General features: G+C 52.2%; 1 protein-coding gene across 2 annotated transcripts in view; it reads left to right on the forward strand.

Annotated features, from left to right (window-relative positions):
* Positions 1–24,363, forward strand: part of Sh3bp4 (SH3 domain binding protein 4) — an 80,951-nt gene that overhangs the window by 20,141 nt on the left and 36,447 nt on the right. For both annotated transcript variants that reach the window (XM_006988647.4, XM_076549560.1), the window contains exon 2: positions 12,231–12,309. The gene's annotated coding sequence lies outside the window, so the exon portion shown is untranslated. The remainder of the gene's footprint in view (positions 1–12,230; positions 12,310–24,363) is intronic.

The raw sequence follows: 24,363 nt of genomic DNA on the forward strand, positions 1-24,363 counted from the left end.
GGTGTAGGGGTGGGGACCCCCGGGGGTTTCCACTCCCTGGGCTGCCATGCACCGTGGTCCCAGAGGTTTAGTGCTCCAGCTCCCCACAGCAGTTCCTTCTCTGGTCTGTGTGTACACCACCCTCTTCAGCCACCCAGAGAAGGACCACATTCATCTGCTTGTTGGCTCGGCTGGTATCTGATGATGCCGAGGTGTGGAGCAGGCAGGCACAATTGCCCCTCAGTGCAGGGACCAAACCCTCTGTCCTTTCACAGTAGAGAGTCCCAAGCCCATCACCGGGTTCATAGTCCTCACTGGTGAACCCTGCATCTCCTTCCTCGATGCAGACTGGTGTCTCTCCTCAAGCCTGTTTTGGGAGGCAGTACGGGCATGATTGACTCCATACTCTTCCAAACAGATGCAGCCTTGTGTGACTCCAGCTTCCGACAGTTGCCAGAGAGGTACATACACTCCAGCAGTAGAATGCTTCAGGGTCTCGGGGTAGCCCTGAACCAATGAAAAGCTGAGTTTTAAAGCTATGGCACCTGTATTTAATAGACAGTCAAAAGCTGGGGTGATCTTTGAGTACCCTAATCCTGCATGGGAGGAGCAACCTCACCTCAGAGTAGAATCTGAGGCCACTGTTGAGGGGGCAAAGAGGATTTCCAGGCAGTGCCATGGGCTAGAGCTGGCTTGATTCTTTTCTGAGCAATATGAACAGGAATCAGCTGGCTTGATTCTTTTCTGAGCAAAATGAACAGGAATCAGGGATGCCCAGCAGGGGCAAGCTGAGTTTTTTGAGGCTCTCAGTGTGCTCAGTACCTGTTGTCACTTCCATGGGGTTCAAGGGACCAAGACAGGTGATTCCTTAAACTGTGTGTGTGTGTGTGTGTGTGTGTGTGTGTGTGTGTAAATATTGGCATGGTCATTGAAGACTCACAACAAAGAACTCCTGTGGCCACTGCCAGGCCAGACCGAGAACTTCAAGCCTAACTTTGACAGGCCCCATTGTCCTCCCGGTCTCAGCTGTTTTATTTGTTTATTTTCAAAACAGTTTAAAAATTTTTAATTTCTTTTATGCCTATGAGTGTTTTTGCCTGCATGTATGTATGCCATGTGTGTGCCTGGTGTCCATGGAGGCCAAAAGGGGTGTCAGATTACCTGAAGTGAGCATTACAGATGCCATGTAGGTCCCGGGAGTTGAACCCTGGTCCCCTGGAACAGCATCAAGTGCTCTTAACCACTGAGCCATCTCCCCAGCCTCAGTCAGTTTCTAACCTGGTGGATCTTAAGTTAGCGCCGAGCTCTCCCTTCCTGGGCTGTGTGACTCTCCTCTGCTTGTTCGCAGTTGTACCACGTGGAGTTCAGTCTGCTGTTTCGTCCTGTTTCTGGCTGGCCTCCATTCTGCCTCTAATAAAGTTCACCAGAGTGATAATGCTCCACACTGCAGCTCTGCTGGTGGAGTACTCGCCCAGCATGGGCAAGTCCTGGGTTCCATCTTGAACCATTAGGCCAAGCACGGTGGTGCATGCCCGTAATCCCAGCACCCTGGGTAAAAGTGGGAAGAATAGTTCAAGGTCATCCTAAGCCATATAGGGAGTTTGAGGCCAGCCTGGGCTATATGAATCTCTGTCTCAGCTAAAACAAAGGACAAAAGGTCTATGTCCCTTCTGTGATTAGGTGTGTCAGCTTGCTTGATAACGTGTTGGCTTTGTTCACAAACTGCCCTGTGTTTGGGATGAGGGTGGCCTCACCCTATCAGCCAGCAGGGAAGCCACTAGCCATGGTCTGCTCCAACCAGGTGATCTGGGAAGTTAACTCCTCCCTGTTGATCCTTGATGAGACCTTGGCCTTGATTGAGAGGCTGAGACCCCAAAAGCAGAGGGTCTCTTCACTCAGCTGAACCAGCCCTGACTCCCGAGCCGTTGAAAGAGAGACGATCAGCCTGTTGTCCGTGGTCCTTTGCTCTGTTGGGTTCCTTTTGGCCCACCAGCCTGCCCGTGGGGTTCACATGTGCATAACTGAGTTTCCACCTTCACTGCGGGTGCTTTTGTGACGCACCTGGTCCCTGATTGACTTCTCCTAAAGGATGGGGGGCTTTGTCCCGTCTTCCACTGCAGCATGCAAACTGCCAGTGGAAATCGGATCCTCCGCGCCCCACCCCCAACCCCCAGCCGCTCCTCTGCACAGAGCTGCACACTGACCACCTTGTGATACTAGAGCTGGTCTGCCCAGGGCGATGTGTATCTGATAGGCTTTCAATGCAGGTACACCTGCCACCCCTCCCCCAAACTCAGGTTATTATTCTGGCTTTTTCCAACCAGAAGGTTCTTTGCGTGTTTTTTGGCCCACTTGTCTCATTGAACCCTACAAAGCCTTAGAATTTTCTAGAACATGGCAAATACTGGCTCTTCATCTGTCTTTCACTGGAGGGATCCCCACCCCACCCCCACCCCCTATGGAGGGCTTTAAAACTGACTGACGCTCATTGGAATCCTCTCCCAGGGGACAGTTGGCAGGATTGTTTTTCCTGAGTGCTCAGGTCCTGGACTCCGCTTTCTGAGCACAGCTCTGTCGTGGGGTTTGTGGCACCCCCGCCCCTCAGAGCTCTGCTTGAGAGCTGCTTTTTCTCTGGGCTCTCTGGAGGTGGCTGCAAAGGAATGTGCGCCCCTGGCTGAGTGTTCAGAACACACACATTCCTGGAGCGAGTTAAAATTAGAAAAAAACCTGCCACATTTCCTGCCATTCAGGCACGGTCTCTGGTGTTTGTTTGCACAAAGGTTCTTCGGTAACAATCTGGAGTGGCTTTGGGAGGAATGGGAGGTGAAGTCATGATTTTCAGGAGGGAGGTGAGCGGTTTCCATGGCGACTTTTGTTGTGGGCGTCTCCCGCTTTGAGCCCTTGCAGAATGATACTGGAATGGAAAAATGCTGTCAACTCCTTTTGATAGGTCCCAAGAAAAATTCAATTTTTTTTTCTAGAAGGTAGCTATAAAGGGAAGTGATTGTAGCAGAGCGCCTCTCTTTTAAAATGACTCTTTAAGTCTGACTACTGACCTCCACTTTCTACCTATTCTAAGAGGGGGCCACCCCTAACACACTCATCAGCCAGAGTTCTCAGGTACCAGGTGGAGTGGAGGACTTCTCAGTCTGTTGTCCATATATGTGCATTGTGAATAGTCTAGAATCATCCATACAACACAGAGTTACTGAGTCCCTGCCAGGACCCAGGAGGTTCCCAGTGCTCAAGTGAACAGGCAGGACAAAGGTCTTGTCTTCATAGAGCGTTTATTCTGGAGATGGGGGAGGGGGCAGGGGAAGATGTGTGTACCAGGAGAGGCAGACGAAGCTGGGTGGGGGTGGGGCAGGTAAAGTATACAGTGTTTGATAGAGTGTGTGTCCCGAAAGATACCCAGACCCTGGTATACATGATTGTAACCTGAAAGGGCAAAGGGGCCTCTGCAGATCGAAGGAGCCTGAAGTTTCAGGATTTCTTGGTGTTTTACTTGGTAAAGAAGAGATTCAAGAGCCCCCACACACACACTAGCATCTACGGCACAGTTTGGAGCATGGCACCACGATAGGACCTTGTGAGGTGGTGAGATCACTGGGAGAGACAGGAAACTAGGGAGTCTAGGATAGGATGAGGCTTGTTCTTTTTAGGGGTGCCCCTACCGCTCCATGGCCTTCTGTTAGGCCCTGTCTCTTAATGCTTTTACCGTTTCTCAGCATCTCCAGTCTGGGAGACTAGGGTTTCAGGACTCAAACTGTACCCAAACCATAGCATGTGGGGTTCCTACCTCCGTCTTAAATGCAAACACACACGTGTCTTTGTAAGAGGTGGTGCCCAGAGGTGTGACCACAGGCACTGATGACAGACACAGGCTAAACTGGGATGCTTTGGGTACGGAGGCAGTGACACCGGCAAATACTGGGAACTGAAAAGAGGCGTTGCTAGCTCCAGCCTGCTGACCCCAGCTCCTTGGCTTTAACCCAGGGCCTGGGTTTCTAGCCCCTGGAACGGCATCAAATCCATCTGTGCCTTAAGCTGTGATCTGTAGAACTGTGTTGCAGCTGTAAGAGGAGAGATGGTATCTGGGAACCCAAGGAAGTGACCTCTGAACAGAGCCCTGCTGTCTTTCAGCCCAGGGCGGGCTTCCCTGCTGACTGGCCTGGGACCAGGGCACCTGCATTAGTACCCAGCCCCAGCCGAGAGCCCCAGTCCCATGACCTCTGTTCAGCCTGGGAGCAATCCATAGCGATTTTATGTAGTACTGATGCAAAACCCTCTCCTGGAGGACAAATGTCCTTTGCCCTCCTCTTCAGATGTAGCTGGGTGTCAGTGCATCATGGTGATGGGACAGAATGTTTGCTTGGCTTTCTAAACTGGAATTTTCTGTGCCCACAATGCCAAGTCGCCCTCCAGCTCTGACCAGAACCAACCAGGAGTAGAGGCCCCTGTCTGTCCTTCAGCCTCCTGTTAGCGTCTCGGCAAAAGGCCAAGCCAGTGACCGAGAGCCACCTATACATGGTCCCATCTGTTCCGCGCTGTGACCCCCAAAGGCAGAGCCTTCATTTTAGATGGTGACTGCTCTCAGGAGCAGGATTTGGGGTACCAGGTGGAGAGCTGAGGAGAGAAAAAAACCAGCAATGGGTGAACTGTAGAAGGGACGACATTGGTGACTACTGAGGCTGCGCAGTATGGGGGACCTTCTTGAGGTGTGGTGGTATTGTGTTCCCCAAAATATTGTGTACCCTAATAAATTTATCTGGGGTCAGAGAACAGCCATTAGATACAAAGGCTAAAAAATGATGGCACTCACACCTTTAATCCTAGTACTCCAGTGGTAGAAATCCCTCTGGATCTCTGAGTTCAAGGCCACATTGGAAACAGCCAAGCATGGTGACACATGCCTTTAATCCCAGAGAATGGTGGTAGAAAGCAGAAAGATATATAAGGCGTGAGGACCAGAAACTAGAAGCATTTGGCTGGCTAAACTTCTAGCTGGTTAAGCTTCAGGCTTTTGAGCAGCAGTTCAGCTGAGAGCCATTGGGATGAGGACACAGAAGCTTCCAGTCTGAGGAAACAAGACCAGCTGAGAAGTTGACCAGGTGAGGTTAGCTGTGGCTTGTTCTCTGATCTTCCAGTGTTCACCCCAATACCTGGCTCCAGGTTTGATTTTATTAATAAGAACTTTTAGATTCCTTCTACATTGAGGAGCTATGAGAACATGCCTTGGAATTGTCCCTAGGGGCAAAGAGCATGGATCCTAGGGTTGCCTTGGGGTATCTACCGAGACTGGTGTGCTGCAGTGGGGAGCACCTTTTATAGGGAGCACCCAGCATCTGGAATTATCCTGGCAGCCCCCTGAAAGGGATCTGTCTTTTATAGTGTGGTATCTATTATAGCATGGTGTCTCTTGTAGCATGGACTTCTGTAAGGCTTTTTTTTTTCTTTCTAATCTCTGAGGGTTACAAGAAAGGGAAGTGTAATTAGTCAGGGTTTTCTAGAGAAACAGAACTGATAGAATGAATATGGGATTTATTAGAGTGGCTTATAGGTTATAGTCTGACTCTTCCAACAATGGCTGTCTCCCGATGCAAAGTCCAAGAACCCAGGGATTTTTCATTCCATGAGGCTGGATGTCTCATCTGGTCTTCAGTATACTCTGGAATCCCAAAGAAGTAGGCTCTAATGCCAGTGAAGGGATGGACCTGCTGTCGAGAGTGAGGGCAAGCCGGTAAAGAGAGTGCACCTTCTTCCATGTTCTTTAGATAGGCTGCCAGCAGAATGTGTGGTCCAGATTGAAGGAAGAGCTTCCCACCTCAAAGGATCCAGATTTAGGGTGGGTCTTCCCACTTCAAACAATTCAATCCAGAAGAACCCCTTACAGTAGTACCCAGGTACTTGGGTTTTAGTTAATTCCAGATGTAGTCAAGTTGACAACCTAGAATCGCCAGCACAGGACATATTTCTGCTCCATCCAATAAGCTTGGAGACAGGTGACTACAAACTACCGCTGTGACAATATTGAGAAGAACATGGGGAGAGTTGAAGTGTGCCGAGGCTCACAGGAGCCTGCTGGTCACATGGTCCTTGTCAGGCCAGGCTGGGGTGCCATTCTGCCTTGTGCTAACGCATGCAGGCAACTCTCATCTTCTATGTTCAGCCTCATCTCTCCCTGATTTCTAGCTCGCTTCTTTATCTTGCCAAATTGCTGCTTCACGGAGGCAAGGAGGAAAGCGAGCTGATGGGGACGGCGAGGTGACACGGAGAGCTGATGGCATCCTAACGTCACATGAGCCCTAGCTATGGAGGGCGGGAACTGGGTTTACAGCTTGCTAACCTTTCATGCCTAATTAATGGGGTTAGTGAGGGAGGAAGACGGGAATGAACAGATGCGTACAACAGTAGAACAGCCGTGGGATGGAGATTGAGGCAGAGTCCATCTTCATATCTACACAGCCTCTCTGGGCAGATGTGTGCTGGATGAGACCCTGTCTGTGTTTGCTTCACCTTGACCAAAGCCAGGAGGCTGTGAGATCAAGACCACCCGGCACAGCCTTGTGTCACAGATTGAAAGACCTCCTCAAATGCATTACAGTCCGACAGAGTGGCAGTCATATTGACTGTGTTTCAAGTTTGCGTTATTTTTTTATTTAAAACTATGTGTGCTTAAAAATAAGACATTGCCCGGTACGTTGGCACACACCTCTAATCCCAACACTCCAGAGGGTGGAGATAAGGAAGATTTCAAATATGAGGTTAAAAAAAATACAAATGAAAACAAGGTATTTTCTACAGACTGGAGGGACAGTTTAGTCTTTAAAATACATAGACTATAAGTCTGGGAACCTGAGTAGAGTCCACAGCACCCATGTTTAAAAGGTGGGTGTGGTGTGTGGGGAGGTGGAGATCCACAGATATCTGGGGCTCACTGGCCAGTCAGCCTGTCCTCATTGATGGGCCTCAGGTCCCTGTGAGAAACCCTGCCTCAAAGGGTGGATTTCTGAGGGTTGACCTCTGACCTCCACACACACAGGCACACACACATAATAAACAAGTAAATGAAAGGTGTTTCTTGCGATGGGGGCATTGCTTCATGTTCTGGGTAACGCTGTGGTCATCTCCGAGGGATTTAGACACTGGAGTTTCATTTGGGAGAAATATTGAACACACAGACTAGTGCTATATAAGTTGATGCAGGTTTGGGGTTCCAGCGAACATCCCCCCACTGGCTTTCCTTTCTCGGTTTCCGTATCTGTTGGGGGGGGGGCGTGGTGGATTTGAAAGGAGTGGTCTGAGATAACCCCTCGAATTAGTGAACCACAAGTCCCTAAGAAGTGGGCACCTTCCCCCTACCCGCTCTGCTCGGCTGTCTGTCGGGGCTTTCTCAACTGTGGCTGTCACCCCAGCCCTCTGCCCACCCCCACCCCCACACACAAAGCCGAAGCTGGAAGAGGGCTCTTGGTCCGCAGTGAGTCAGGCATGGAAAGAATTTGGATCTCGTTGAAAGGCTCGGGCCTCTGGCTGCATTTCTCTCTCCTTTGCCTCTTAGACTGTTGCCAAGGTGAGAGGTTGCCAAGGAGTAGGTTTGACCTGTAGGAAGGGGCGCTCGCCCGAGAGGTCAGCTGGCAGCCCCATGCTGGTGGCCCTTGGTCAGCAGGGACAGCTCTCTCTCCCTGTGCCCTGCTGTGCTGCTGGAGGGGGAGCTGTGAAAGGTGGGGCCAGGACTCTGAAGACTGGCTACTGCCGGACGACCAGTGATGTTATCTGACTGCCCCGCCCAGCGTCCGGGAGGCAGGATTTCTCTGTATTCCATGGCAGAGCTGGGATTTGAGTCCCTGTTCGTGGAAAAGCCAAGTCTTCAGCTCCTTCACCTTTTCTCGGTCTCTGCAGCCCCCTCCATGGTCTGTGGAGGCAGGAATTCTCTCAAGACCCCGCCACGGCTGCCTTCATCTGCGGGATATTTAACTTTATCCAACGTTTAGACTTGGGGGGTTTTGTCACCTGTAAGGGACAGAGAAGGAAGGAAGTACAGCATGGGACTGCATTATGTCCCTGCTTGCAGACATCCGGTCTCTACAGCCTGCTTTGTCTAGGGCTGTTGCCTTTACGTTTCGCTCCTCTAATTATCGAGGCTACAGATGCTTGTTTTGTACAGCATTGTACACCATCCCAGCTCTGCTCTTCCCCATCCTGCTCGAGGGGATGAGGTCACTGAGACCTCTCTGGTCTGCCTCCAGTCCTCTTCTGCTCCGTGTGCTGGGGACACCTGTCAAGCTGCCTCTCAGGCTTGCCGAGGACAGTAACTGAGATGACGGATGGAAAAACACAGTTCGGGTTCACTATGCCAGTGACTTCCAAAATGTTGGCTGGGACCCTGTGAGCAGTGTTCATTCTCAGGCTTGCCCTAGACTGCAGAACCAGGAACCTGGGCAGGCTGGGAACAGGAACTGGTCTGTGGTAATCAGTTCCCTGATAGACGCCAGTGTTTGGGAACCCCAGCCTTACTCAGAGGTAAGAAATGATGTTCTAAACACGGGGAGGTTTCTGCTGTGTACTTGGTGCTGTGCTGAGTATTTTCTGTTTCCAAGAAATAAAAGACAAGGTTCATTCTCCCAAGTGGTCTGTGTGGGCCTGTTGAAAAGCCGGGAGGAAACGACTCACGTAGGAGTTTTTCACATGCAATGGAGAGCCTTGTTTTAACAGGCAGGGAAATGGAGGTCCAGAGAAACGAGGTGATGCTAACTAAACCCATCAGGCTTACCTGAATGCACACATACATGTGTGACTGACAGTCACCAGTCCTCTGTCCCAGGTTGTTTACACATGCACACATCAAGTCCTGCAAATGCTCATTCCCGTGGTCCTCATGGGTGGTCCTTCATTGGCTCCCCAGGAAGGTTCCCAGCTCATAATCAGAGCACAAGCTGCACCCTGCCTGAGGAAGTGGCTTTTAGATGGTGGTCACAGATAAAGCAGGTTAAAGACTTCAGTCCCAGGGGAAGGCAGGAAGATTGGGGGTTCAAAACCACCCTTGGCTATATAGCAAACGTAAGACCACCCTGGGATACATGAGCCCCTGTCTCAAGAAACCAAAGATAAATAAGAATTCTGCTAGTAGCATCCAGAGTGGACCAGGGCTTAAGTGCACAGCCAGGCCCTGAGATCTCAAGTCACTCCTGGATGCCACAGGGGCTGGTGGCACTGATCTATCTGCCCTTGGAGGCTTTGGGAGGCACCAGGCCACCGAAGGAGCCAGGACTGCCCGTCTGCTTTGTGAAGGAACCCTGGGGTGCTTTTCCTCTTTCCAGGGTGGAACCAGCTCTTGATAATAACTTTGAAGTTGGACTGGGTCGGTTCTTGTTTCCCTCTGTGGCCACATCCTCATCCTTGCACCTCTCCTGCCCTCCTCGCTGCGCTGGCTGCCCCTGGCACCGCTCCTGGCCTCCAGCCCGCACCTGTGGGTGGGGGCCCACTTGCCTCTGGCTTGAGCCTGCAGCCGCCTGGCTCTGTGCCCGTTGCGCAAGTAGCCTGGCATGGAACGGGGGCTTGTAAACATCTCTGAAAAGCCAGGAAACAGGTCTTTCAGCTTTGTGGGCCAGAAGGTCTCTGAAGCTGCCTCGTGGTTTAGCCCAGCAGCCCTAGAGGAGACATTAGCTGACACGTTGGCTTATTCAGTAAGACGTCAGAGTAAGGACACGGAGATTTGAATTTCATGTAATGCCCACCCACCTCATGAGATGCTGGTCTTTCGATTTATTCCACTCCATCCCCCAACTATTTAAACACACAGAAACTCTGCTTTTGTGGGTCCTACAGAGGCAGATGACCACACTGGGTTCAGCCCACAGGCTAATCGTTTGCTTCTGGTGTAGGGCAAGGATTCACCTGTTTCTGTCTTGTGTGTTCACTCTGGAATCTCAGCACTTGCCCATGGGAGGGCTGGATGCGCAGGTATGAGACTTACTTGGATCCATAGCTGTCTGCTGGAGCGCTATCTCAGAGTGTTGAGACAGAGTACAGACTTTGGGGTATTGGCTGGAATAGAGAGCCCTGTGGGGCCTTTTCTGAAGACTTGTAATAGGTAAGGTGGGTGGGGACATTAGCCATCTCAAGTCTGTCTCCCTCAGCAGCATCCAGAATGGCAAGGCCCTGAGACTCACTCTCCTTTTTTGGCAGATTAGAGTGTGAGATGTAGTGGATTATTTGATGGGCAGTTCTAACACAGAACCACAATTATGTTTCTTGCAGTTCTGGTACCTGGAGTCCAGCATGGGTGTGGAGTGGAGGCAGAGGAGGTTCCCTCAGGGGTCACTGTAGGGGGGCTGCCCCCTGGCCCCGCCCCAGCCCTGGTGGCTACTGGAGGCCTTTGGCCATTCCCGGCATCACGACTATCTGTTGTAATGGTCGCAGGGCCTCTCCATATTATCCATTTTAGCAAATCACCTGGTTTTACTAGATTTGAGCCTTAATCTCTTTTTACCTCCTTAGAGATTCTCCCTCCAGATGAGGTCATGTTCTGAGATACTGAAGCCTATGAATTTGGTGGGGAGGTCATCTAAGAACGTTGGAAACAGGGACTTGCTAAGCGTCCTGGAATGGGGTGTGGACAGTCTGTCTCTCTGTAGTTTACTGTTTGAAATTGGTGGGATGGTGGACATGAGTCTTTACCCAGCTTTCTAGCACTCAGCTAGGGTCAAGCTGTGAGATTTCATGTCCTCCAGGACCATGAGAGATGACCAGGGTGGCCCAGACACCCTCTTGTTCAGCAGCTTAAGGAAATACTGATCCTTTGAGACTGCTGAAAACAAGGTAATGTTGTCCTCTCTGCACTGGATTTATAGGGAGTTCCCCAGATTCTTCCCGAGGATGACAATGGTGTTTCTTGAGTCTACTGGAGATATAGAATCTTCTGGATTTTATGATGACTCCATCCACTCAGTATGGTTATCCTTGAGTCATGACTACTGATGGGCCCTGGCTCCCTAGTCACACCTTCTCTTTCATTATGCAGAGACCTTGGGAGAGTTAGAGCAGGAAGATGGACGGGTCACCTGGTCCTGTCAGATTGGCGCCCAGCACAGCCACCTCTCCCCGCTTTCCTCAGCACCACAATGGCAGATGGTTAGTGGAGTACCTGAGTCAGCCTGGTTCTGCTGTGCTCACGGTCTTTTTCCCCTTTTGACACGAGCTTCCGGATTGTGGAGTCCTGTAAGCACTCTGACAGGGTTCACCCAGTTCTGAGGACTTGTGTGACCTAAGAACAGTATGGCTGGCTGTTCTCCAGCAAGCCTGATGGCTGGATCGTGGTGCCTGCTCCGGGGCCTGCATGGCCCTTCCCGTGGGTCCCCTTTAGGATTGCGGTCTCTCTTGTTTATGAACACGTCTTCTTACACTGTCCTTTGTGAGTGATATTTTTCTGGTGCCGCCATGTCAAACACTGCCTGTGTGTTTACATGGCCCATCTGTTTCCGCGCATGGCATTTTTCTGGGGTGCTTTAGCTTTCCTCTGCTTCCTACCTTTTGGAACATCTGGGGTTTGTATTTCTGTTGAAGCCCTCATGGGTGAGGTCTGTGCTCTGAAATCTCAGCATGTGCCCTGGCTACATAGGGAGGGGTTGTATGTTACATAGATGTGGGTCAGGGACACAGATGCTAGTCCGTTAAGGTATGGGGCATGGATATGAGTCTGTATGCGTGAGCGCTGTTGCAGATGGAGTAGCTTTTGAAGTAGGAAGTAGGTGTCCAGAATGGACTCTTCTCTTCCTGCCCTGCCCAGGCCTGCATTCCTATAAATGCCCACAGCAGTACAACCACCTCAGGTCTTGAACGTTGCCCTGGGGTGGATGGCGCCAGGGACTCGAGCCTTTAGCCCCCCCACTGTATCTTACTGGTGGTCAAGTCTACTCTTGCTGGTGGTCATTCTGTGGCTGTCTCACTGTGTCACCAAGATGCCCCCTCCTCTCCACTATGTCAGGAGGGACCACACTGCTCCATTGGGTTAGAATCTGCCTGGGTTTGACTGCTGATAATAGCCAGTGGCTAGAGCAGAAGCAAGGGCAGGCTAGCCCAGAGGCAGGCTAGCCCAGAGGGGGCTGCTGTGATCTTCCAGCAGGGCAGCTCTGGGAGGCCCACAGGGAAGGATCTGCAGTCTAAGTGTCTATCTCCCCATCTCACCCCTGCAAAGATGCTTACAACAGAGCCCACCCTCAGAACCTTCTCACACAGCCCTTTCTGTCTTGCAGGGCATCCCTCTTCTCGGGAATGGAAGGTCAGGTCTCGGAGTTCTTCCTCTGACATCAGGAGGCCAACATCCCCCAGCAGGTAAGCAGGCCCTGGATGAAGTTGCTACCTTTCCCCCGCTGCCCAGCAGCAGCATTTGGTGCCTGAGATGCCCAGACCAGTGAGTGTATGTCAGGGGTAGAGAGGCAGGAAGGCTCCCAGCACACAAAGCCTCACCAGAGCAAGGAGCAATAACTTCCAGAAGTTACCGTCAGCTCACAGCGTGGCCAGCTGGGAAAGGTCAGGTGTCTGAAGCTGGCATCTGTGTGTTTCCAGGATGGCCACGTTCCCGTTTACTTTCTGTGAATTCCCATTCATGTCCTGTGGACGGACCAGTGGAGCAACTTTTTCCCTGGTGACAGACAGCAGAGGGCGGGGCCGGTCGCCTGTCCTGCCTTTGCACAAAGGGGCTGTTATTCTGACAGGAGTTTCCTAAGCCCAGGGTGAGCAGTTGGTTCCACTGGCCCTCAGGTTATAGATCACCCCTCCACCCCCTTTCCAGGGGTGTCAGGAGGAAGAGGATTAGTGGGTGCTTGGATTAGTTCCTGTTTGTTCACATCTTTCCCTTCTGGCTCTCAGTAGGACCGCTGCCCCCAGTAGAGTCGGGGGAGGGGGGGATTTCCATAGGATACGGAGGTACCTTGTGTCTTCTTGCCCGGTGGGAAACATTGGCTACCACTGAGCACAAGACTGCTGCCCTGAAGACTGAAAAGGGAGCTTGAGGAACAGCTGCTGGGTCATGTCATCTTCCATTCGGGAGCATGTATGGGTTTAAATAAAGCCTCCCGCTGACCACAGGGCTTGGTCGGGGGCTCTCTTTAAATCCACAGTGCCTCTGTGATGGAGCCAAGTAAGCTGCTGGGTTTTTTCTGGGTTTCTCCCTGTCATTTTTGTCTTATCTCTGTTCAAGTCCGCAAGTGCACTAGAGCAAGGAGACTGCCTGGGCGTCCCGGGATACCACAAAGTATGCAGGCGCCGTCAGTCCCAGGGTCAGTGTTCAGGCTCCTGAGGCCTGAGGTTTTAATGCCCAGGAAGTGGCCGGCAGCAAGACTTTTCCTTATAAGTGCAGCTCCTTGCCCTGTAGGCGTTGATCTGTTTGGGTTGTGGAAACAAGCTGAGAGCCATCCACATTCCACACGTTCTTTTGGCCTGGCATTGGCCAGAGGGGGGCCAGAGCTTGAAATTACTATCGGTCGCTGCCCCGTGATTCTCTGTGGATGAACCTTGGGGATTCCAGGGGGTTGTGCAGCAGGAAATGGGGGAGGGGGCTGCCTCTCTCCTCCTCCACCTCAGACTGACTGGTCTTGGCTATAGGGAAGAGCTTGGCTGAGCAGGCCCCATCCTGATCTGTGTTAGAGGAGATGAAAGAGACTGCTCTTTGGCCGCCTTGTGAGAGGCCGACACCATAGCACCCAGCTCTGCCCTGGGTGGCATTTGTATGGTTTGCTTTTTCTGGCACTCTGCCAGATTCACTGGGCCAGCAAGATGTCAGGGAAGAGGAAATTGGAGGAGCAGTGCCCTAGGGTGGCTTTGCCATCTCAAATGAGCCACAGGGACTTGGTGTCTCCCACCTGGGAACTCAGTGAGGTGAGGCGGGCTCTCTTTGCTCACCCTGAGGTCATACATCTTTGGGTGAAGTTCAGGGACTAGATGCCAGTTGTCACATCACTCAAAGAGCCCAGCACCTGGTGGCTGTGATACCTTGGGGTCAGTTCCTGTGATTTTTTTTTTCCAGGAAAACAAATGTCCCATATCCGTGGTCTTTAAATTCATAACATGATCAGCCTGGAGGTCGCTGTGATAGAGAGCTTCCCAGGATTTCTATGTCCAGAGCTCTGCTGGTGGCCATTTCTGTGGTTTGCTTGGAGCACCTGAAATATAGTTTCAAAAGCTTAGCCTGGAAATATTATGCCCTATTCCCATGCGTGTTGCTATTCAAAATGATGGACCGTGTGAGGGCGTGCAGGGGTCTGGTCATCTTTGAGACCAGTGTGACTGGCCCGTGTACCTGTGATACAGTGTAGGGGTCTTGCTTGATAAGTGCTCTACCAGTTAAAGAACTAAAAGGCAGGAAAAGTCTTGAGCACCACAAGTTGCATGGGAGAAATCTCAAGCACCAAAAACAGGAGCAGACAGAATCAACAGTTGAAAGGCGTTTGTTGAGGGTTTGAACACACCCAGACACACAGGGAAAAGGGCCCTCTGCGAAGCATAGGCAAAGGTGGGTCTTTTTAGGGCTGGGTTGTTTTTTGTTTGTTTGTTTGTTTGTTGTTGTTGTTTTTTTAGTCTCTGAATTTTTTCTCCCCTGATTTCGAGTTAGTCAGTTTGAAGAAAGCTAGCGTGGTTTATAGGTCCACAGCTGTTGTGTAGCATGTCCTGATCCAGCCTTGGACTTGTTGAGCCAGACCATCAGCAGGGGGCCCAGGGAGACAAAAGCCCGCCAGGCCTTTGTTTTAGGCTGCCAGGCCCTTGTCTCAAGTCAGGAGGGGGAGGAAGAAGCCAGAGATTCACCACCTTTATTACCTACCAGGGTCCCTCCCCCGTCTGTCCACAGGGCGTCTGTTGAACTCCTAGTCTCTCACCTAAGACAGTTAAGAGTGCAGCCCAGCAGCTAAGAGGGAGCCCGAGGTCACCGCGAGCCTGAGCTCTTTGTCCTGAGTGTCCTGCCCCCAGGCTCCAAGCCTGAGAGGGCTCCAGCACACAGCAGTGTCCACAATCACCAACTGTTCTCACGTTGTCCTAGGGCCCGGGAGCACTCTGTAGCCTCTGAGAGGACCTCATTCAGATTTAGCCCAGAGGCTTATTATAGGACAGCAAAGCCAAGGCCTAGAATTCCACCAGGTTTGTGTGCCCTCCGATCCACCTCCTGCTGACTCATTCCTCAGCTGGTACCTGGGAGGGCACATGAGCCAATGGGCATGTGCCATATCCCCGATCCCTTCACTGACCTCTAGGGAGAACCACAAACATGAGCCGCAAAGTAGAAATTAATGGGCAAACTTCATGTTAGGGTGATGAGTTTCTTTCAAAATCAAATATACAATTAACAAATTAAATGGTCTAAAAGGAGGGTTTTATCAATCTGTGGTGGTGAGACATTTTCTTTAGGGGGCCAGGTGGAGCCATTCTGTGCAGTTACCACCTGCCTGGGTACTGTAGGGTGTCACTAACACATTTAGGCTGCGTTACCTTAGATCTTGAATACCCCTGAGAGGCCATCATCCTGGGGTGCCACTGGAAGGCAACAGAACTTTTAGGAGGCTTTATGGGAGGAAGTTAGGGGCCCACTATTGAGCGGTGAATTAGGATCAAGTCACACACAGGACCACAGACACTGGCTTGCAGACTGAGTCATGGTAACTAATGCCCACAGCCTGACTAGCCTGGAACCCCTGCTGCCTAGGAGACATTCAAGTGCTGAGTCTCTCCCTGGGTGCCTGTGGGTCTGCCTGTCTGGGCTCAAGTGTTATCTCATAGTTTCTGGCCGGTGATTGAGGAGGCTAATGGCCCACAGTGGCTACAAGAGGCTGTTCTTGGCATCTTCCGAAACCTCTGCCTTGAAATAGCCATGAAGTCTGTGCATCTTCATTCAAGAAAGGGCTTCAGCCGAAGTTCAGGGCAAGTTCAGCAGCAGTGAAGGGGGCCTGGGGAGCCAGGACAGAGAAAGGAAGGAGCCTGAACCTGCTCATGGTTTTTAAGTGGCCTCTTTATCTTCCTTCAAGCGGGTGTGGCCCTGGGGACAGGTAAGACATTCTCATCATACTTGAGGCTTTGTGGGGGCGGGGGCAGGTTGTAAATGAAGAAAAATTCCAGCGTTGTTTATATTGAGGGCTTCAGAATGCCTTAATGAAATACACTTGGATTTGGAAGACCCTTCCTGTCCAATCAGAAGCTCACTCACTCCCCAGCCCCGTGCCTAGAGTCCCCTCAAGCAGACTGACATTTAGGAAAAGCACATGGACAGTATGCACAGCTCCCCTGGTAGTCACAGGGATGGGGAATGAGACCCAGGATCCCCTCAGGCTATCCAGTCCTGTACCTCAGTACCATATTTACTATATAACCTACCCACATCTGCCTACGTACTCCACAGCAGCCGTGCGTGGCTGATGCAGGCTGATGCCGTCTGGTTTACACAGTGTATTCTCGAGGGAGCAACAGTGAAGACAAACTCTGTACGTGTTTGGTGCAGACATGATTTTTAAAAAGGATTTATTTTACTTTGAATTATAGTAAATAATTGTGTGTAGGTAGATACAAATGTGAGTGCAGGTGCCTTTGGAATCCAGAAGAGGATGCTGGCTGGGTTCCCCTGGAGCTGCAGCTGTAAGGGGTTATGAGCCATCTGGCCTGTGTGTTGGGAACTGAACTCAGGTCTTATGGGCTCCTAACCACTCTCTAGCCCCTGACATACTTTTAAAATATTTCATTTGTTCTCTGAGAACTGTGTGTGTGTGTATAGTGTATTTTGATCACCTCTACTCCTTCCAGGTCCCCTTGGACCACCAACACCACATCCTCTTTCCAACGTCAAGTCCTCTTCTTTTTTTTTATAACCTACTGAGCCCAGTTAGTGCTGCCCTATATGCACGTGAGTGTGAGGCCAGCCCCTGGGGCACGTCCAGCCTATCAGTAGAGGTAACCGTAACTTCTGTGAACCCCTGGGTGCACTGAGTGATGCCCCGAAAGCAGCATTTCGCGGTACCCCACTCCATTCCCCTCCTCCTACATTCTTTCCGCCCCTCTCTTCGGTGCTTTTTCCGGACTTGGGCAAGACTGATCGAAGTGGGTGTTTCTCGTAGCCAGTTACTCTCAGCCCATTGACCAGTTATGAGTCACTGAATTAACCTCCGCCCCAGACATTATTTTTTGTCTAAATATTTTTATCTGTGGTTGTTTGGATTCATGGATGCGGGAGCTCCGGTAAGAAAGACAGACTGTATTTATTTGCTTAGATAGGGCCTCACATAGTTCAGGTTAGCTCTGAACTGGCTGTGTAGCCAAGGATGACTTCGAACTCCCCATTCTCCTGCCTCCACCCCCAGCATGCTGTGTTGATAGTCATGTGGGTCTGTGATTGAACCCAGGGCTTTGTGCATGCAAGACAAACACTCCACCTGCTGAGCTCATACTCAGCCCTGTGTCTCATTCATGAGCTCTTAAAATTATTGATGTAAAGAGTTTATAATTGATCTTCTCAAAGCTGGGTGTGATGGCACGTACCTATGCTCTCAGCACTTAGTAGACTGAGGCAGGAGGATCGCTACAAATTCAGGCCAGGTATGGTTACGTAATAAGACTCTGTCTCCAAAACAGAACAAAACAAACTATCCTCTAAGCACAGGCATTTTTTGGTTCTAGCCACAATAGCATTTGCATAAATTAGTATGGATTTACGTAGATTAATTTAGCATTTGCATAGACTAGTTTCCATACACATTTGTTTCCACATCAGTAAACATGAAGCCAGGGTCTCGGAAGATTCTCAAGGACTTCAGGGGGATTGAATGTGTGCTCAGACTTGATGGAGAAGAAAGAGACTAGGCAATTGGTATGATCCAGTCTTAACATAGCAGGTCCTGGGCACCAGACCTTGAGAAGGGAGTTTGACCTTCAGGAATTGCAGAATCCTATGTCCACCCTTGCCTGTGCATCCTGCCTGTCCCCACATCTCTCTTCTCACTCAAGGAACGCCTGACCCAGGGATGGATGGCTGCCAGCCCTTGCACAGCAATTCTTTGTGGGACGTGGCCCTGGCCACTGGGGATTTCCCGGTTCCCTGAGGAAGCTGCGGAGGCTTATAAGTAAGGGACAAACTTGGACCGTCTGTCCCTGCGGTGTAGTCTGCTGTCCTGGTGTGCGGCACCCGGGTGTGACTGGCATGTTCCCTTGGGCAGAGGCAGGTCGTGGAGCCCGGCGTGAGATGTGCTGCAGAGGCCACAGAGCCACACTGCACTTGGCAGTGGAAGGAGCAGAGATTTGGAGATTGGTGGCTTGTCCACAGTCTCACTGCGGGGTCACCTCTCCTGTCCCTGTCCAGTGTTGCCAGCAGCCCTGGATTGTACACTCAGTGAACACACCTTGGGTCTGTTCCTTCTCCCTTGACATTGCCCACACTGTCCACGCAGAGAACATGCGGTGTGCCCTGGGCTCAGGACCCCCTAGGGTGGTTCACAGAGGGTTCGAAACATTGCTGTTCCTGCACACCGTCACAGGTACAGTGATTTCCTACACACCTTTACAAGATTCTTTAAAAAAACAGTTTAAACTTGTATTTTATTATTTGTGTGTGTGTGTGTGGCTGTTTTGCCTGAATGTGTGTCTGCACAGCATGTAAGTGCAGAACCCCGTGGCCAGATGAGGATGTCAAACAGATCTCCTTGGACTGGAGGAGTTACAGATGGTTGTGAGCTGCCATGTGGTGCTGGAAACTAAACCTGGGCCCTCTGGAAGAGCAGCCAGTACTCTTAGCTACTGAGCCATCTCTCCGGCCCCCTTTACCAGATTCTTGAAGGATTGGCTGTAAAAGTAGCTAAAAGCCTGGTCTCGGAAGGAGGCCTCCCAGGCAGGACTATGGAACTTAGCTGAGCATGATCCAGCCCCCTCGAAGGGATTGCATGTCTCCAGAAGCCACCGACAGAAGCCCTCACCAAGCTTGTGTCCTTGGTAGATTTTATGTCTTTGGCATTTTAAAGCGCACATGTTAATTTGCTCACTTTTGGAACCACCTGCCTTGTGCATCCCTGTGGAGAGCTGTTGAACTTAGTTGTACTCGAATGTGGAGGTGCTTGCCAGTGATGAATGCAGACCCGGGGAGCAGGTCCGGGAGCCGCTGCTTACTAGAAGGTGGCTCCTGGACAGGTGACAGGCAGAGGTTCCTCTGAGCTGACTGAGCTCTTGGTGCTGAGGTGGTGGGGTGTCATTTGAGGAGTTGTGAGGAGACTTGCCAAGGAGGTGAGTTTAAGTGATGCCCTCTACAGACTGACAGGCGGAACGTGGAAGGCCAGCCTGGGTCTGTTCAGGGTTGGGAAAGTCCTCTGCCGCTGGTTTATGATTAAGCTTGCCACTGTGCTTTCCAATAGATTGTCTCCCTTGGTCTTCTCCAGGCCGGGTGGCTTGGATCTAGCATTCATTCATTCATTTGGCATAGGAGGAACTTGTTCCTTCGGGTTGAACAGCAAGCAGTTAGACCAAGGTCAGCGGCTGAGAGAGATCCATCCAGACTGAGTCATCAGAGCTCAGCACCGTTACCCAGGATCCCCCAAATAGCCGTGACCTCAGATGTTACAGAGCCAGAGAAGGTTCTAGAATGGCCCAGCACAGGAAGAAATTGTCTGCCGATAGCAGAATGCAGAGAGGGTGTGCACCAGCCCCTGACTGTGGTGGGATGCTGACACCTCACTCTTGCGTGTCTTTGATCCTTGGTCTCAGAAGAGCTTGGCATCCTCTGCAGGGCAGGCTGCATACAAGTCACTGCGGAGTCCTTGACCCAACCTAGGCGCTAAGTTTCGGTGGATTGTTGAACTTGGCCTTACTCCAGATAACACCTGGAAATTCTTCGGGTGCTACATATGGGTGGGCTTCAAATTGAGCACCCCAAGGGTCTTTTGAACACCCACCTCCCTCTGGACAGCCCGAGGCTGCCCCGTGGTCTTGCTCTGTCTTCAGTAGTGGTCCAGGAAGCACCCGGGGGCCAAGGATAGCTGACTAGCCTAACTGTGCTCTGGCTGGGACCTTCAGAGCCTGGCATTCTACAGACTCGGGCCACAGAGGTCAGAGTATTACCTGATGGACGGGGCAGAATCCCCACTGAGCAGCTGGGTGCGTGGTACATGCCGTCTTTATCTGCTGAGAAAGACCCCTCCCCTCCAACCCCACTTCCCACGACTATTTTATGAGGACCTTTCTCCTACCCACCGAGTGGTTCTGGGGGTGAGGCCTAGGTCTGAATTCAGATCTTGGCCTCCGACACTGAGTGGTCCCACTGACTTGCTCTGCCTTCATTTGCTCCTCTAGTACAGGAGCGAGAAGCTCAGCTCAGAGCCCAGGTGAGATGAACCTCGAGTAAAAAGACATTGAACCCCCAGTGGGGTAACAAGACGCTAGAGGCTGCCACTCTTAAATGTCTGTGTCCAGGTGGCTCTGGGCCAGATTCTGGTCCTTCTCTTAGCTGGGTCAGGGTTTGCTCAGCCTTGGAATTGGTTGTGTAGGATCCTGGAAAGCAAGTGCAGAAACTGCGGGAATCTGCCTCTCTTCATAGTGTGTTGTTCCGCGGACACCGCTAGACCCTGTGGCTCCTGGTCAGTGTCTCTCACCAGTTGCTGCTTGCTGGGGACACCCTAGGGACACTTGCCTTGACCTCTCGCATCCAGCATTTTCTCTTTGTAGGACCTGTTAGGATTCTGCCACTCCAGCTGTAAGACTGCACATGCGCAGTTCAGTAGCTGAGCAGGGGGTCTTATGTCTCACGTCATCAGTGCGCTGCGTGATTGCGCAGTTGTGTGCGGCACGGTCACGCAATCAGTGCATGCGTGGCGTAGCTCCGTAAGCCCACCTGCGCATGTGCGGGGGGGAATCCTTAAAAAGCCGGACACAGACCCCTCCCTCCTCTTCTGCTCGTCCTCCTTCCCTCCCCCACCATTCTCTCTCCCCTGCACGCGTCTCTGCCCAGGCCTGGCCACGCTCTCTTCTGCCCCCCCCCCCCCCAATAAAGCTCTGTTACTGGGTTTTGTCGTGCCTTGTGCCTAGTGACCTTTCTCGACAGTGTATTTTTTAAAACCAACAGGGCCCACCTCTGTATCTGGCCACAGGTTTTCTTTCTGCCCATGGGTGCCTCAAATCCTGATCTCTCACGGCACACGCTTCTCATTCCCGGCGACTTTTCAGACCGTTCTTCGTGTGTGTGCCTCGTGGACAGACAGTCGCTAACCCATCACCGTCCTGGTGGCACTGTACCTCCTGAGAGTCACAGAGTCGCCCCTGCCTCAGTTTCCCCCCAACGCGTTTTCCATGCACTCCTGAAGGGGGTGCGGTAGGCGCTCGCACTCTTCGGGATCCTGCTTGGTCTGATGAGCCCCATCTCACCACGTTGTGTTAGGACTTCTCAGCTCCGTGATGTGTTTATGGTACTCACCCCCTTGTAAGCTGCTAAAGGTGTATAGCTTTAGAACGGTTCGCTCCTGTTTGCAGCCCACACTGGGTGTTTCAGGACAGCCTAGGTCCAGGGACATATGAGAATATGTTCTGCCACAGCCTGCAACTTTGGGTGAGTGGATTCTTCCACTTAGCCTGACTTTTCGGGGTTCAGTTATATTGTGGTGTGCGTGAACGCTCCATTTCTTTCCGCAGCTGTATGATAGAGTTGTTGGTCTGTTCGTTCTGCCGTGGTCAGCGGGTCGTTTTCAGCTAATGGCAGTGGCGAATGATGTGGAATATGTTGTTTTCATTTTCTTTTTGAAGAGCTGACTTCTCACGTCCAAGGTCTCTCAGATCCTTAGCCATTGACCCTTGTGTCCTCCCCCTCCCCCAGGCCTGACCCTAGTCTGTCCTGAATCCCCAGGTCCTAAGGCTTGGTCTGCTGGTCCAGCTGTCCTGTGACCCACGTGGGTCAGTCACACATCCTTCACCGTTGTCCTCAGTGTACTGTGTGCGTCACAGTAGTGTCCAGCCATCTCCTACTGAGCCTGGGGGGGAGGGGGTGTCAGGACAACCCGAGACCAGGTGTGCCATCAAGGTGAATCACACAGGAAGCTGCGAGGAAAATTTCCTGGACATCCTTTGAGCTGTGACATCTGAGTCTACCCTGCTCCGGCTGTGGGCCCATTTGAGAAGACTTCCCAGGCTGCTCAGTGGGTAGAGGGAGGAAGGGATGAAGGAATCTGGTGGCCTCCCTTCAGGCACACCAGGGGCTACCCAGGTTTCTCTCCTGGGGGTCCCTGTCTCCTGTAGCTAATTCCCCTTCTCCCTGTCCCTTCCATGGTCCCCCTCCCACAGCTCCTTCCACCCCACCCACAGCTTGTTGTAAGTCATTCCTGTTGGGCCTCGATGATGGCTGTCCTTATCCTTACTGGATAAAGTCCCCCAAGGTGGCGCTGAGAGTCTGTCTGCCACCCTGGGCTCCTCAGCAGGCCAGGCCAGCCTTCTGCCTAAGTGTTGAGGCTTCAGAGGTTGACACACACTTTCTAGCAGGGAGGAAGAAGAGAGGGTGAGTGTGTTATGGGGGGAAAGATGAGCCCATCTCTGGTACCGGTCGGCACGGGACATCTAGGACCTCCCGACAGGGTCCTCTCATGCAGACATCCCACTTCTTCGCAGCGTCTGTTGCCGGAATCCCACCGTCGTCTGCCCACCCTGTGCTCCTGGCCGTCGAGGCGCCTCCGGTGCCGGAGAAGCAGACTCCAGCCTTTGCAGCTGTTTAGCTCTGGACTCCCGGCTCCATGGCTAATCCTGGCTGCAGCCACCTGTCCTGGCCCTGGGCTAGGCCGGCTGGTGCGCAGGAAAGCCGAATGTGGTGCTGTGTCTGTGCCCAGAGCACGTGCTGGCCCCAGCCTATCCTGTTTATATGTATGGTGCAAAAGAGAAAAAGGACAGCGGGAACAGATGGGTGGGGAGCCCCCCGGTGTCCCGCCTGACCTCCAGGGCACGCGCCTGTGTTCAGGAAACCTTAGGGCTGCTTGCTTCCCAGCTGTGATCCAGCCCCCAGTGAGGAGACAGGCTGGACCAGGATGGACATGGGTTTGGAACTCTTGAAGGCAGGCAGGAGAGGGAAGTCACCAAAGGCAGATGAGGGGTCCCCAGGAAGGGTCCTGGGGAGACACTTGTGAGATGAACTCTCAAAACAACAGCGAGAGGAGCAGAGGGAGGCCACTGCATGGCTTGGAGGTCATGTGGGCCCCAGGAAGCGCACCGGGAAGATGTCCTTGAACTTCCAAATGTCCCCTGACTCTCCTCTCCAGTCTCATGAGGCCTGAGGTGGACACTTGGTTCAGAAAGGCAGGAAAGAGGATGTTTGTGAGCCCGGAGGAAGGAGATTTCCAGTCAGTGTGCTAGACTACAGGGCCAGGCCGGCCAGCCCAGCCGGTGAGAGGGAGGCCCGCAGGAGCTGGCAAGCTTCCAGCTACAGCTACCCCGAGGGCCCAAGGGGAGGGTCCAAAGGACGGAGGAGCAGCCGCCAGGGGTGGAGCCACTTCTAAGTGTTGCTCCTTTGGGGACTGCATCTCTGCTGGACCCATTGCCGCCCCTCTTGTGGATATCCCTGTTCCTCAGGCACTTTAAAGCTATAAAGAAGCTTCCCTGTGCCCTCTGGCTCTGGGTCACCCTGGCCCTAGTCCCGGGAACCTCTCCCCTTGTTCCTTTCCATAAGAGTTGTAAGAAAACAAGTCAGGATTCCCAGAAGGCCCCGGGCCTGGCTGGGCCCATTGTCCCGGGAAAACCTGTCGGATAGGTTGCCCATTGCTTACCTCTGCTGGGTTCCAGCCGGTGGCAGAGGTTCCCCTGAAAAGCAGGCAGTTTCCCACAGGGATCACTTTGTGCCTTGACTCTAAGGAGAGAAGATAAGGCAGGAAGGTATCTGTCTGTTTACCAAGTGTCTTGTTAGCGCCCCTGTACCAACACAGCCCTGGGGTCCCAGTCCTGGTCGCAACAAAGCCCTTCACCCAGTGAGGTAGGGACCGTTGGATGGAGCAGCTTGAATTTATCCTCCAGGACTGGAAGCCATCCGATTTGCATGAGATTTTCGTTCCCATAGCTGAGAGCTCAAGTCTTCACAACTGACCTTTTGCTGCGTTTGTTTAAACAGCAGCGGATACGGTTCCTTTACCATCTCTAGAGTGTTTTAAGACCTGAGCCTGCTTGTGGGAGAGGGGAGGGGACAGGCGGACGGACGGACGGACGGACGGACCCGTAGAGGGTTGCCTGGCCCTTCAACCACAATGGCCCTTCAGCCACATGACATGGAATGCTCCTGTAGGCTGCCCTTTCTGTGGAGGCAGCCACCAGGCCAGGCTCCCTGCTTGCTATTGCTCAGCATGGCCTGCTGCTGTACGAATGGGATGGGGGAGCGGGGTCCCAGTAGTGGGTCCTGCAGTGCCTTGTCCA

Source organism: Peromyscus maniculatus, chromosome 13 (genome assembly GCF_049852395.1).
Source record: "Peromyscus maniculatus bairdii isolate BWxNUB_F1_BW_parent chromosome 13, HU_Pman_BW_mat_3.1, whole genome shotgun sequence".
Lineage (NCBI taxonomy): Eukaryota > Metazoa > Chordata > Mammalia > Rodentia > Cricetidae > Peromyscus > Peromyscus maniculatus.